Source organism: Magnolia sinica, chromosome 3, assembly GCF_029962835.1.
Source record: "Magnolia sinica isolate HGM2019 chromosome 3, MsV1, whole genome shotgun sequence".
NCBI classification, from domain to species: Eukaryota; Viridiplantae; Streptophyta; class Magnoliopsida; order Magnoliales; family Magnoliaceae; genus Magnolia; species Magnolia sinica.
The window spans coordinates 92,817,108-92,828,378 of record NC_080575.1 but is presented as its reverse complement, the minus strand read 5'-3'; the positions used below and the strand labels follow the sequence as shown (position 1 = coordinate 92,828,378).

At 38.6% G+C, this 11,271-nt stretch overlaps 1 long non-coding RNA gene and 1 pseudogene across 1 annotated transcript; one reads left to right on the top strand and one right to left on the bottom strand.

Moving 5' to 3' along the window:
- The first annotated feature begins 468 nt into the window (after positions 1-468).
- LOC131240237 (probably inactive leucine-rich repeat receptor-like protein kinase At5g48380) overlaps positions 469-11,271 on the top strand; it is a 93,618-nt pseudogene continuing 82,815 nt past the window's right edge.
- Positions 7,087-9,831, bottom strand: LOC131240241 (uncharacterized). Its single transcript, XR_009168667.1, has 4 exons — positions 9,630-9,831; positions 8,676-9,405; positions 7,503-8,017; positions 7,087-7,414 (listed from the first exon to the last, which is right to left on the bottom strand). It is a non-coding gene; the product is annotated as an uncharacterized LOC131240241 (long non-coding RNA).

Here is an 11,271-nt window from a genome sequence, read left to right as displayed (position 1 = left end):
TGTCCACCACCCCCTCTACACCAATGACTCAAGTGAACCACATGGTGGGGATTGAATGCCCACCATTAATGTGCGGCTCTTACTGTAGGGTTCATGTTGTTTTTCTAAGACATGATTAAATTTTATTTTATTTTTATTTTTTTTAAATCGAATAAGATTCAAATCTTACTGTAGGAAACAATAGTGATTGAAGTTCCTCTCATTAAAAACTTCTCATTGCACACCTTAATGTTGGTAGTGCTTATTTGCCATCCAATCCCTTGATATGGTCACATGAGCCCAGATGAACCCAAAAAAAAAAAAAAAAAAAAAAAAAAAACAAATATCAACTTGATCCAAAACTTTTGTGGCCGATTAATGGTCAATTACCGCTGTTTCGTATGGTATGGTCCACCTGATAATTGGATCTGCTTCATTTTTTGGATTATGCAGTAAAGTTATCTGAAAAATAAATAAATAAATAAAAATAGATGGATGGCGTGGATACAGAGTAGATACATCAAGGTATGCCCCACGGTAAGGGCCGTACCGTCTTTGGTGAGGCCGCGGTCTCACCTAATCCGCTCCCAATTCTACGAAGGTTACATTCCACCCTTTCCCCACAAATCTGTTGACTTATTTTATTTTTGCGTTTATAAATTTCATGTAATTATTCTTCATGGATGTTGAGGAGGGAAATAGAAGTACAATATTAAATTTCATGTCTATGGCGATGGGAAGCAGAGCTACTGTCTTTCTTCTTCCTGCCCTTCTGTGCTTGTGGCTGAGTATTGATACTTGCAGCGACGCCGCCGAAAGTGATATTCAGTGCTTGAGAGGTCTAAAAGCATCACTAATCGATCCTAATGGTTACCTATCTCCGTGGGATCTCAAGAACAAGACAGAAGAGTCTATCTGTAAATTCAAAGGCATCGAATGCTGGCAAATTGATGAAAACAAGGTCATGAACATACGACTCTCGAACATGGGCCTCAAAGGCGGGTTCCCGTTGGCTCTCCATTACTGCGAGAGCTTGGTAGGATTGGATCTATCGACAAACGAGCTCTTCGGACCCCTTCCTGATAGCATCGGTTCAATAATACCATACGTGACAACCTTTGACCTCTCCTATAACAATTTCACCGGTGTTATTCCGGATAGCCTTGGGAATTGTAGCTACCTGAATACACTTAGTCTCCAACACAATGGGTTTACAGGTCAGATCCCCTCGCAACTCGGCCGGCTTGATCGGTTGTCTCAGTTCAGTGTCGCCAACAATTCTTTGTCAGGACCAATTCCTCCCTTTATTAAGAAGCAATCAATACTGGCCTCAAGCTTTGGGAATAATGGGGGACTTTGTGGGAAGCCTTTGGATGTTGTTTGCAGAGGACCTGTGAAAAAGTCAAATACTAGTGTAATCATTGGTGCGGCCATTGGCGGGATGGTGCTCGGTGTTATTCTGTTATTCAGTTTCCTTAAAGTATATAAGAAGAAGAAGGAAGAAGAGGTTGAAGGAAACAAGTGGGCAAAGAGTATTAAAGGAACCAAAGGCATCAAGGTAAGCTGATTTCGTTTCTCTCCATGCACCATAGTGAGATTTAGATTTCCTTTTCAGTAGCTTTCAATAATAATAATAATAACAAAAGATATTTCCTTTTCTGTAAACATGATCAGAGCACAGAGCATCAAATTCCTTATATGGTCCACTTACTTCAGATTGGACCAACCATCTTTTGTGTCTGGCTTTGGATTGGCTTTGGTAGATAAATCTCACTGATTGGAATATCTTAGCCATCTAGTTGGGAAAAAGAATATTGGCAACGCTAAAAGGTCACCAATTTGACGCTGGGAGCATCTAATTCATGTGGCTGTTGACCGTGGCTATCAGAGATTCAGGTGATGAATGGTCTGGATTGGAGGGAGTGAGTACACGTTATCAGTGCATCAGATCATAAGAATCGTTGGCCCACCAAATGCACGTAATTCAGATTGGACCATCATCTTGTATGTCTAGCTTTAGTTTGGCCGTGTTAGATAAATCTCACTGATTGAAATGTTTTAACTATCTAGTCAGTGACCCACAAATGGGACACTAGGAAAGAACGTTGGCAACAACCATCTAGACTCAGCCTATTGATGTTGGGAGCATCTAATTCCAGTGGTTGACAAACACCTTTACGTGGTCCAATGAATGCATTAAAACTCCTCTTTAATACTCATTTTATGTATTTTTTTGTCACAACGTACTCCTCGAAGGTATTGCAATGTCCACTTCTCCATGTTTGAGAAGAGGGTTTCGAAAATGAGATTGGACAATCCACTGAAAGCCACTCAAAAATTCAGCAAAAATAACATTATCAGATCTGGCAGAGCAGGCACCATGTACAAGGCAATGCTTGTTAATGGATCTTCCCTTGCAATTAGGAGGCTTCATGATTTTGAATATTCCCACAAGGAATTCATGTCTGAGATGACCATTTTGGGTTCCCTAAAACACCGTAACGTGGTTCCTCTTTTGGATTTTTGCATTGCAAGAAATGAGAGGCTGTTAGTATACAAATACATGCCCAAAGGAACTCTGTTTCAGCAGCTACATGAGAGACCCATGGAATGGCCTCTGAGGATGAGAATTGCAGTTGGGGTGGTTAGAGGCCTTGCATGGCTTCACCACAGCTGCGATCCTTGCATAATTCATCACAACATAAGCTCCAAATGCATCCTCTTGGATGAAGATTACGAGCCAAAAATATCCAAATTCAGATCCGCCGCGCTTATTGATCCGCTCGACACCAATCTGAGTGTTCATGTAAATGTCAAATATGATGATATGGGTTTGCTTGCTCCCGAATTCACAAGCAAGGTTGTTGCTAGTCGAGCTGGGGATGTATACAGCTTTGGTGTGGTGCTGCTCGAGCTGATTACCGGCCAAAAGCCTACAAAGGTGATGAATGCCCCAAAAGACTTAAAGGGGAATCTGGTGGAGTGGATTACTTACCTTAAAAACAAGTCTCTTCTTAGCTATGCCTTCGACAGGTCTTTGATAGGAAAGGGTTGTGATAATGAGCTTCTCCGATTTCTGAGAGTTGCGGTTGAGATACCACTTCGCAGACGAAGATGAGATTGAACTGCCACAGGTGTGTCTGGATATGGATCGCCCAGATGAACTTAATGTGAGGCAACAAATACAGGAAGTTCAGCCGAATGGTTCGAACATGCAAAGAATTGTAGTTGACAAAAAAGTGAGAAGAGCGCAATCATTTTAGTTCTTGAAATCTGCAGATCGGGGAAATCTTCTTCTGTGTATTGAGAATGTTTGTTCTATTGATGAATGCTTTTCTTTTTTTCGTTTTTCTTTTCATCTATGACCCATCTACATGGTGGCCCACTAGATTAATGATTCTGATCACTGTTGGAAAATGTACTAGAGAGGACTTTTTCCTTCAGCTCTGCACTTGGATGGGGCGACCAGTAGCAAGTTGGATCCAGACCATCCATACCCATGATTGAAAAACAGAGTGAACACACTATTTTAGTCCTAGGGACCGTTGCCTTTAAATGGTTGATGACCCACTAGATGGACGGTTTGAATACATGGCCAGACCTGCCATGTGCCAGTGCCAGGTATTGAGCGATGAATGCTTCTTCTTCATCCAACCCTTCCAGAATATGCATACAAGTGTGTCAATCAACTCAGTCCAAATTGTGTGAGCTGCAACCGTAAAAGAGTCGGATAGCGTGAAGAACTGAAGATTTAACTTCGTAAGCAAATTAGTCAGAAATATATATATATATATATATATATGAAATGATGATGACATTTCATTTCTGAAGTGATGTGTCAATTAACTCAGTCGAAATTGTGGGCTGCATCCATGCTTGTCTTGGCTCATTATTTCAAAAGAAGAAACTAGAGAACGTCTTTTCAACTACCATGACCATTGTAGTAATGGAATAAGGATATAAAAGAATAAGCTACAAGAGAACTTTATAAATAGTAAGATGAATCCAACAAAGAAAACAACCAATCCAATAACACCAAAAAAATAAAAAATAAAAAAATCTTTTATCTCAGCTTTTCCTAATAGTAGTAGTAATCAAGTAGTAGTAATTCTTAACTATAATATTTAGTTGTAATCCAAATATACGCTCATATGTTAGATTTGTTCTCTATCTAATATCACATAGTTCTTTCAAGAGATGCATTCGTACAGCTACTCCTATTGACCGAGTGTGAGTTTTTCTTTTTGTTTGACTGCACCGGTATTCTAAAAGTCTCTTCTTGTGGAAGTACAAAGCAAACCCATTATAAAATTCAGCAAGTGGCTGAGTAAGTGATAAATCTTCTCATAATATGATCATATACATTCATATTGGACATATTTTAACACTTGGGGTCGAAGTTGATTAGTTTGGATCAAGCTGTTATATCGATTATGGCATGCTCGCATACATTACTCGTGACAGAAAACATACCGAGCATTCAATAAAACCATCTAATTGATGTTCATTAAATAAATGGTTAAAAGTACGGTTAGGTGATGTAGAACAGGTCACAGACACTTTCATGGTAAAGATGGATGAGAGAAGGCCCAATTGGAGGCAAAAACAATCCGAACTGTCAGAACTTTAAATCAATCAACCAGGGATGATTTTTTTGACATATTATATATGAAATGAGGGAGGACCTATTTAAGCCAACAAAACCCACTACGCTGGGTTGCCCATGCCAGATTTAAGAGATTCCATTAGATTGATGGTCAAAAGTCTCATTTAGTTTTGTTTTTACTATAAATACTAAGTTTTAGTTCGAGTATAACTTTTGATCCTTTGAGTTGTTAAAGTCATGTCTAACATGAAGAGGGCTTAGAAATGTTAGGAGAATAACGTGGTTGAGCTAAATTGGATGCTTGCTAATTCTGGCTAAAAACCATGATGTTTAGTAGGAGTAGAGGTCGTTTATAAATAGTAAGTTTATTATTTATAGTAATTCACGTTTTTAGGATGTTTTAGTTGGAGTCTTAAGTCTAAAACTCCATCCTATGTTTGAGTTCATTATTTAAAGAGCTGTAATTTCATATTTTTAAAATCCTAATCAATTTATTTTACATTTATTAAGAATTATTCCTGCTTTTATCTCTTGTGGATTTGAGGAAGCTCTGGGAGGAGTCCAGAGAGCTTCGTGGATTCGGAGTAGTTATCCCTTGAGGAAGACAGTGATTAACCTCTCATCATGTCCCTCCTTGCGCTAAGTGTTATCAGAGCGAGGACTCTCCTTAGGCCGATGGAAACTAACGATGAAACGGACCAAAATCACGTGGATGGTAATATATAGGAATTCGTTATCTATCGAAAATAATGGAAGCTTTCCACCGGCAGAGTTAGTTGACCATCCAATGGTTGCAGGAAATTCTCGAGTACTGTATTGTGGATATGCTAATTCGGCCCTGAGCTAAAGGTGATGCTCAGCCACTCGTGATTGTTATATGGCACAACCTCGTTTTCCATGAAGTGCTTAAGGAGGAAAATTATAGGGCTATTTAGATGAGTCAAGCTCCAGTGACAAGGACGTTGGTGGCATTGTTGCCCGACAACCGGTCCATGGAGATGATTGACTAGATCATGTATAAAGAGACTATCGAGGTAAGGCCGATCTTCCTAGTTTTAATGGCCTATTACGTATAGAAGATTTTCTCTATTGGTTAGCCAAAGTAGAGTGGTATTTTGATTACATGGACATGCTGAAAGAAAAGAAAGTGAATTTAGTTGTGTTCAACTTGAAATATGGTGCTTATGAGTAATTACAGCTCTCACGTGCCCGAAAGAATAAGGTGCCCATTCGATCATGGCCATGGAGATGCCTTCTTCGATCACGATTCTTTCCCAGTGATTACAAGCAAGTGTTGTTCAAGCAATGCCAAAATTACCAGTAGGGGAATCGAACCTTCATAGATTACACTTAAGAATTCTATTGGTTGGCAACACAATGATTTGTCGGATACTGAATCGCAAAAGGTAGTACGATTTATAGGCAGTTTATGACCAACAATTTAAGACCGAGTTCAGATGCACTCAGGAGGGACCATGGATGAAGTGGTTCAGTTGGCGGGTATGGTGGAAACACAGCTTTCAAGAGTTCCTACTTGGCCTTATCCTTCAATTCGAGCTCCCATGACGGGTCCCACGCAGAATTCGATATTTGCCGAAGGAAAGGAACCAGTAAGAGAAAGTCCTCAACCTCCTACAACTGCAAACTGTGATATAAGGAGCGGTTCATGTAGGCCTCAATGTGCAGCGCCCATAGCAACGAGTTTGAGTAGGATTCCAAATCCTCACGGTTGATTAAAGTCAGACCATTGTTTCTGCTGTAGCCAATCGAGCCACTTATCAAACACTTGCCTCAACGGCCCGCAACCCATTTGGCCATCAATGAAGGGGACGATGAAGGTAAGCCAGTGGAAGAAGGTCCTGAATTTGGTGAGAATGAATAAGCCGCTAAAGGAGCTGGTGACGAAGAATGGTTGGCCGAGGATCATGATGAATCCTTAGTCGTGAGGTCGTTATTGTATACTCCAAGGAAGGAGGTGCACCCTTACACCACAAGAAAAGGAGGCTTTAGCCTCGGTTCAAAACTGTGGCTAAAAAGGTTAAAAACTGAGGCTAAAGCTTTTAGCCTTAGTTTTGCCTCAGTTATCCAAATCGAGGTTGAAACCCCCATGGCTAAAGGCTTTAGCCTCAGTTTTAGCAACCGAGGCTAAAATGACTTTTATAGCCTCGGTTCTTCAAGTGAGGCTAAAAGAATCTTTTTAGCTTCAGTTTTCTCGAAATGAGGCTAAATCAAAATTTTAGCCTCCATTGTTTCCAACTGAGACTAAATCCAAATTTAGCCTCAGTTGCCTCCAACCGAAGCTAAAACTATTTTTAACCTCAGTTCTCAACAACCGAGGCTAAAGCCTTTAACCATAGAGTTGTAGTCTCAATTTATGTACCTAAGGCAAAACCAGGACTAAAGATGGATTTAGCCTCTTTTGGCATCAACCGAGGCTAAATTCGGTTTTTGACCTCATTTCTCTATCAACCAAAGCTAACAATATCATAATCAACAAATGATTGAACCTATGCATATTTCACCCATTTAACATTCATCAAGACAACAATTCTGCACAATATCAACAAAACAATTAATGGTCTATTTAATTTTTTCAAAATAAAATACAAATGCACATGAACTGCCACATAGCCTTCCACATGAACTGTTTTAGTAAGGTCGCCTTCTGGACCGATCAAATGTCTTCCTTTCCTAGCCACATCTCCTGACAGATGTCTACAACACTAACCTCACTGGCCATGATCACGCGCCCACTATGTGTGATGTAAAAGCGAATGGGGCGCAATCCCTTCCGGTCCAATGTCGCTCCAAGATAGCGGCCATCAGTAACTGCATTTATACAATAAATATAAGTTCAAAATACACATGTCACATGCAGAATCATTAAAGCATGAAGCAATTCCAGCACAAACTTTACATGATATAAGTGCAGGTCCATCTCATGGCTCCATAAGAGGTGAAAAATATTCGTATAAGGCTTTTCTATCACGATCCATGTTTTTAACATTTTGCCACGCCTCAGGTATCATCATCATGATAGCTTTAGGCAGACTTCTACCAGCATGAACCATAAGCTCCGAGACGCCATCAAATGTTCTAAAAACAATCACAGATACAATTCAGAAAACTCCAAGCTTGAAATATGCAATTAAACATTAGTGCATTCATATTTAAATCCGTGTGCACATAGACACAATCACGAGCATGCACATGTATTTGTGCACGCACATAGAAGCAGAGAGACAGAACTTGGCCTATGCCCACCAACACACATCTATTAAAAAATGTTTGGTAAGCATAAGGTCACCTGAATCTGAAGAGCTGGCATCAATGATGGGTAGAAGCTTCTTCATCTCATTCTTTGACAAGCCCAGTTCCTTGCATTTTAGAAGACCATCACCGAAAAGTGTTTGTTGAAAACCGAGAATGGACCTGTAAGGAAATCAAATAACCACGGCATCAAGTCCAAGTTCCATTATATTTCCCTTCACGAAAATGAAAAATTGTCTGAGAAATAAAAAACAAGTTTAGACGGGTAAAAAGAAAAACACTGCAGAGTCACGATCCACTCGTAAGATGGCTGAAACCACTTTGATTAATAGAGTAACATACGCTTATTGAATGAAGAGAATATATTTTCAAACATGCAAACATCAATGGAGTGGTATAGTAAGTCACTCTAAAAAAAACCAATCGAACTTCAAATTAGTTAAACCATTCGAACTTCAAATCAGTTAAGTCTGTGCACACGGATGCACTATTGAACTGACTTGCATCCACTCTCACCATCCTTTATCTATTTTCTCTCCTATGTATCCTAAATTTCTGCCTCTACCATCCTTTATCTATTTGCCTCCACATTCTACACTATCCACTCTCACCAAATAGTCTCCTTCCTTCACATTGTTCCCCCAAAACAAATCCTTCCCTGACCTCCATGCATCGCAATCTCTCTGTTTCTTAACATTCTCCTCTTCCCTTCCTCCTTCCCCATCATTTCTTACTTTTCCTTTCTCATGATTGGTCTTCAATTCTCAGTCATTGAACCAGAAATAGCATGTTCTCGGAAACAAGAAAGGTAGTTCAATACCTCATCAAAGGCAGCACCAATCATTTGAAGTCCAACAGGAAGGCTGGCAGGTCCACCTTCAATCAATCCACATGGCAGCACCAGTGCAGGCAGTCCAGCCAAGTTAACATTCACCTGCACCAATAATAATATCACTTAGTTTTATTTTATTTTATTGACGGAATCATTAAGGGGGAAAAAAAAGCACAGAAGAAGGTGACCCTATTGTCACTCCACAGCTAACAAGATACAAAACAAAACAAAAGACAAACACACACAAATCAAATGCATCCTGAACTGAAACACAACCAGCGGCGCAGAAATTCAGCCAGTCACCCAAGAACACGCCATCGATGTTCCAGAGAGTTCTACTTGAATGCAAGCTACTGGTAGGAACACCTAGATTTTAGGTGCCATCACAAAGAAGGGTTTTCCAAAGACCTATATTTTGATCAGATTGAATCTGTGAAGCTAGAAATCCTTATGAGCTACTATCTTATGTAAATTGACTAGTTCAGAGCAAGCACCATGCAACAATCTATGCAATGTTTGTAGGGAATTGATATCTACAGCGATCCTACTAGAAAGGGCGGTCATCTCCTTTGGATCTCCTCGGGTGATGCCGGGTTGGATGGTTCGACTCCTACCAGCTTGTCCTACAGGTGGTCTGAAGACAAAAGGAGATAGGGGTGGGAAAGATAGTAATGATGGCAATCTTTTGGGCTATATGGGGGGAGAGAAGTGGGAGACGCTTCCAAAATAAGAGTAGTTCTGAGCTAGATGCATATGAGAGGGCAAAAATGTATGTAATAGGGTGGATTTCATGTATCGAAGATCTCGGCAAAATGAGTGGTCGTTCCTAGCCAAGTTGTAATTTTCATTTTGTAATTTGGGCTTTTTGACTCGTTTAAATAAATAAATAAATTATCATTACCTCTCCAAAAAATGGCCTAGAAAAATTAAAAGTGGAAGAACTCCCATTCACATTACAATCCTATCACTAAAATGATATCATCCATGATGTAGAAAATGTGTAGAAACAGATGATGATATAAAAGATACGTGTAGAAACAGACCTCTAAAAATCCAACAAGAATTACCGAGCGACCAGGGAATAGCTTTGTCTTACCAGTAAACTAAGATAAAACAAATATGAAATTATTTAGGATGGAAATATACAGAGACGAAACAGTTAGCTAGAACAGCTGGAAACAGCACCCAGTAGTTCCAGAGCAAGTTCATGTTCTTCTTCATCTCTCTCAAAAAATGCAATAAAAATACTAAAATTTAAATATTTCTCATTCCCATTAATTTCCATTAATGCATCCACTAATTAGTTGTTACAACTAAGTAAACTTAATTAAACATGACAATTTCAAAAAATTTAAAAAAAAAAAATGAAAGGAAATGAATTGAGAAATAGATTAAGCACTAAAAATTGAGAAAAAAAAAACTTAAGTGGAAAAAAATTGGAAAAAAGCTCACTCGCTACGTGAAAAATGGAAAAAAATGACGGATTTATAGACGGTTCTGGACGGTCTCCAAAATTGCTTGGTTTAAAGACGCTTTAGAGACGGCCGTAAACCGTCTCTAAACATTTAGACGGCCCTTGACCGTCCTTATTATTGTCTTGAAAATTTGAACATCCATAAATTATTTAAGACGGTCGAAAACCGTCGTTAACTGCAGATAAAAGACGGCCATTGACCGTTTGGAATAAGAGACGGTCCCTGACCGTCTTCTATGCCGGAATTTGAGACAGTCGAAGACCGTTCCTATTAGAGACGGTCATTGGTTCTCTTACTGGTAATTTGAGACTGTCAAGGACCGTCTCAATTAGAGACGGTAGTTGGCTGTCTTTTCCTGTAATTTGGGACTGTCAAAAATAGTCTGTATTAGAGACGGTTCTTAGTTGTCTCTGTTTGAGACTGTCAAGGACCGTCTTTATTAGAGACGGTGATTGACCGTCTTGTATTGGTAATTTGAGACTGTCATGGACCGTCTCAATTATAGACGGTCAACGGCCGTCTTTTACTAGTTTTGTAACGCGGTAAAAAATAACCTGCATTAGGGACGGTCCTTAGCAGTCCCTATTTGAGACTGTCAATGACCGTCTCTATTAGAGACAGTCCTTAGTCGTCTTATTGTGATTATTTGCGACTGTCAAAGACCGTCTGCATTAGACTAATGCTTAAGTCAAACATTAAAAACAAAAAAATTTATGAATTTCAAAAAAAAAAAAAAGAAGTTAAAAAGCTTAGAAAAATAACTAACAATGTTTAAGAAAAAAATTTAGATTTTGAAATAAAAATTAAGAACTTTTAATAAAGTTGATAATTTTGAAAAAAAAAATTTCGATAAGAAAATGATATTTTGAAAAAGAAAATTTTAAAAATTAAACAAAATTGTAAAAAAATTGTAAAATTGTAAAAAATATATATTTTAAAAAAGAAAACTAGATTTTGTATTTTGAAAAGAAAAATTAAAAAGTTGTATAACAAAAGTGATATTTAAAAAATGATATTTTGAAAAAGAAAATTTTAAAAATTAAACAAAATTGTGAACAAATTGACAAATTGTAAAAAAAAAATAAAATTTAAAAAGAAAATTAAATTTT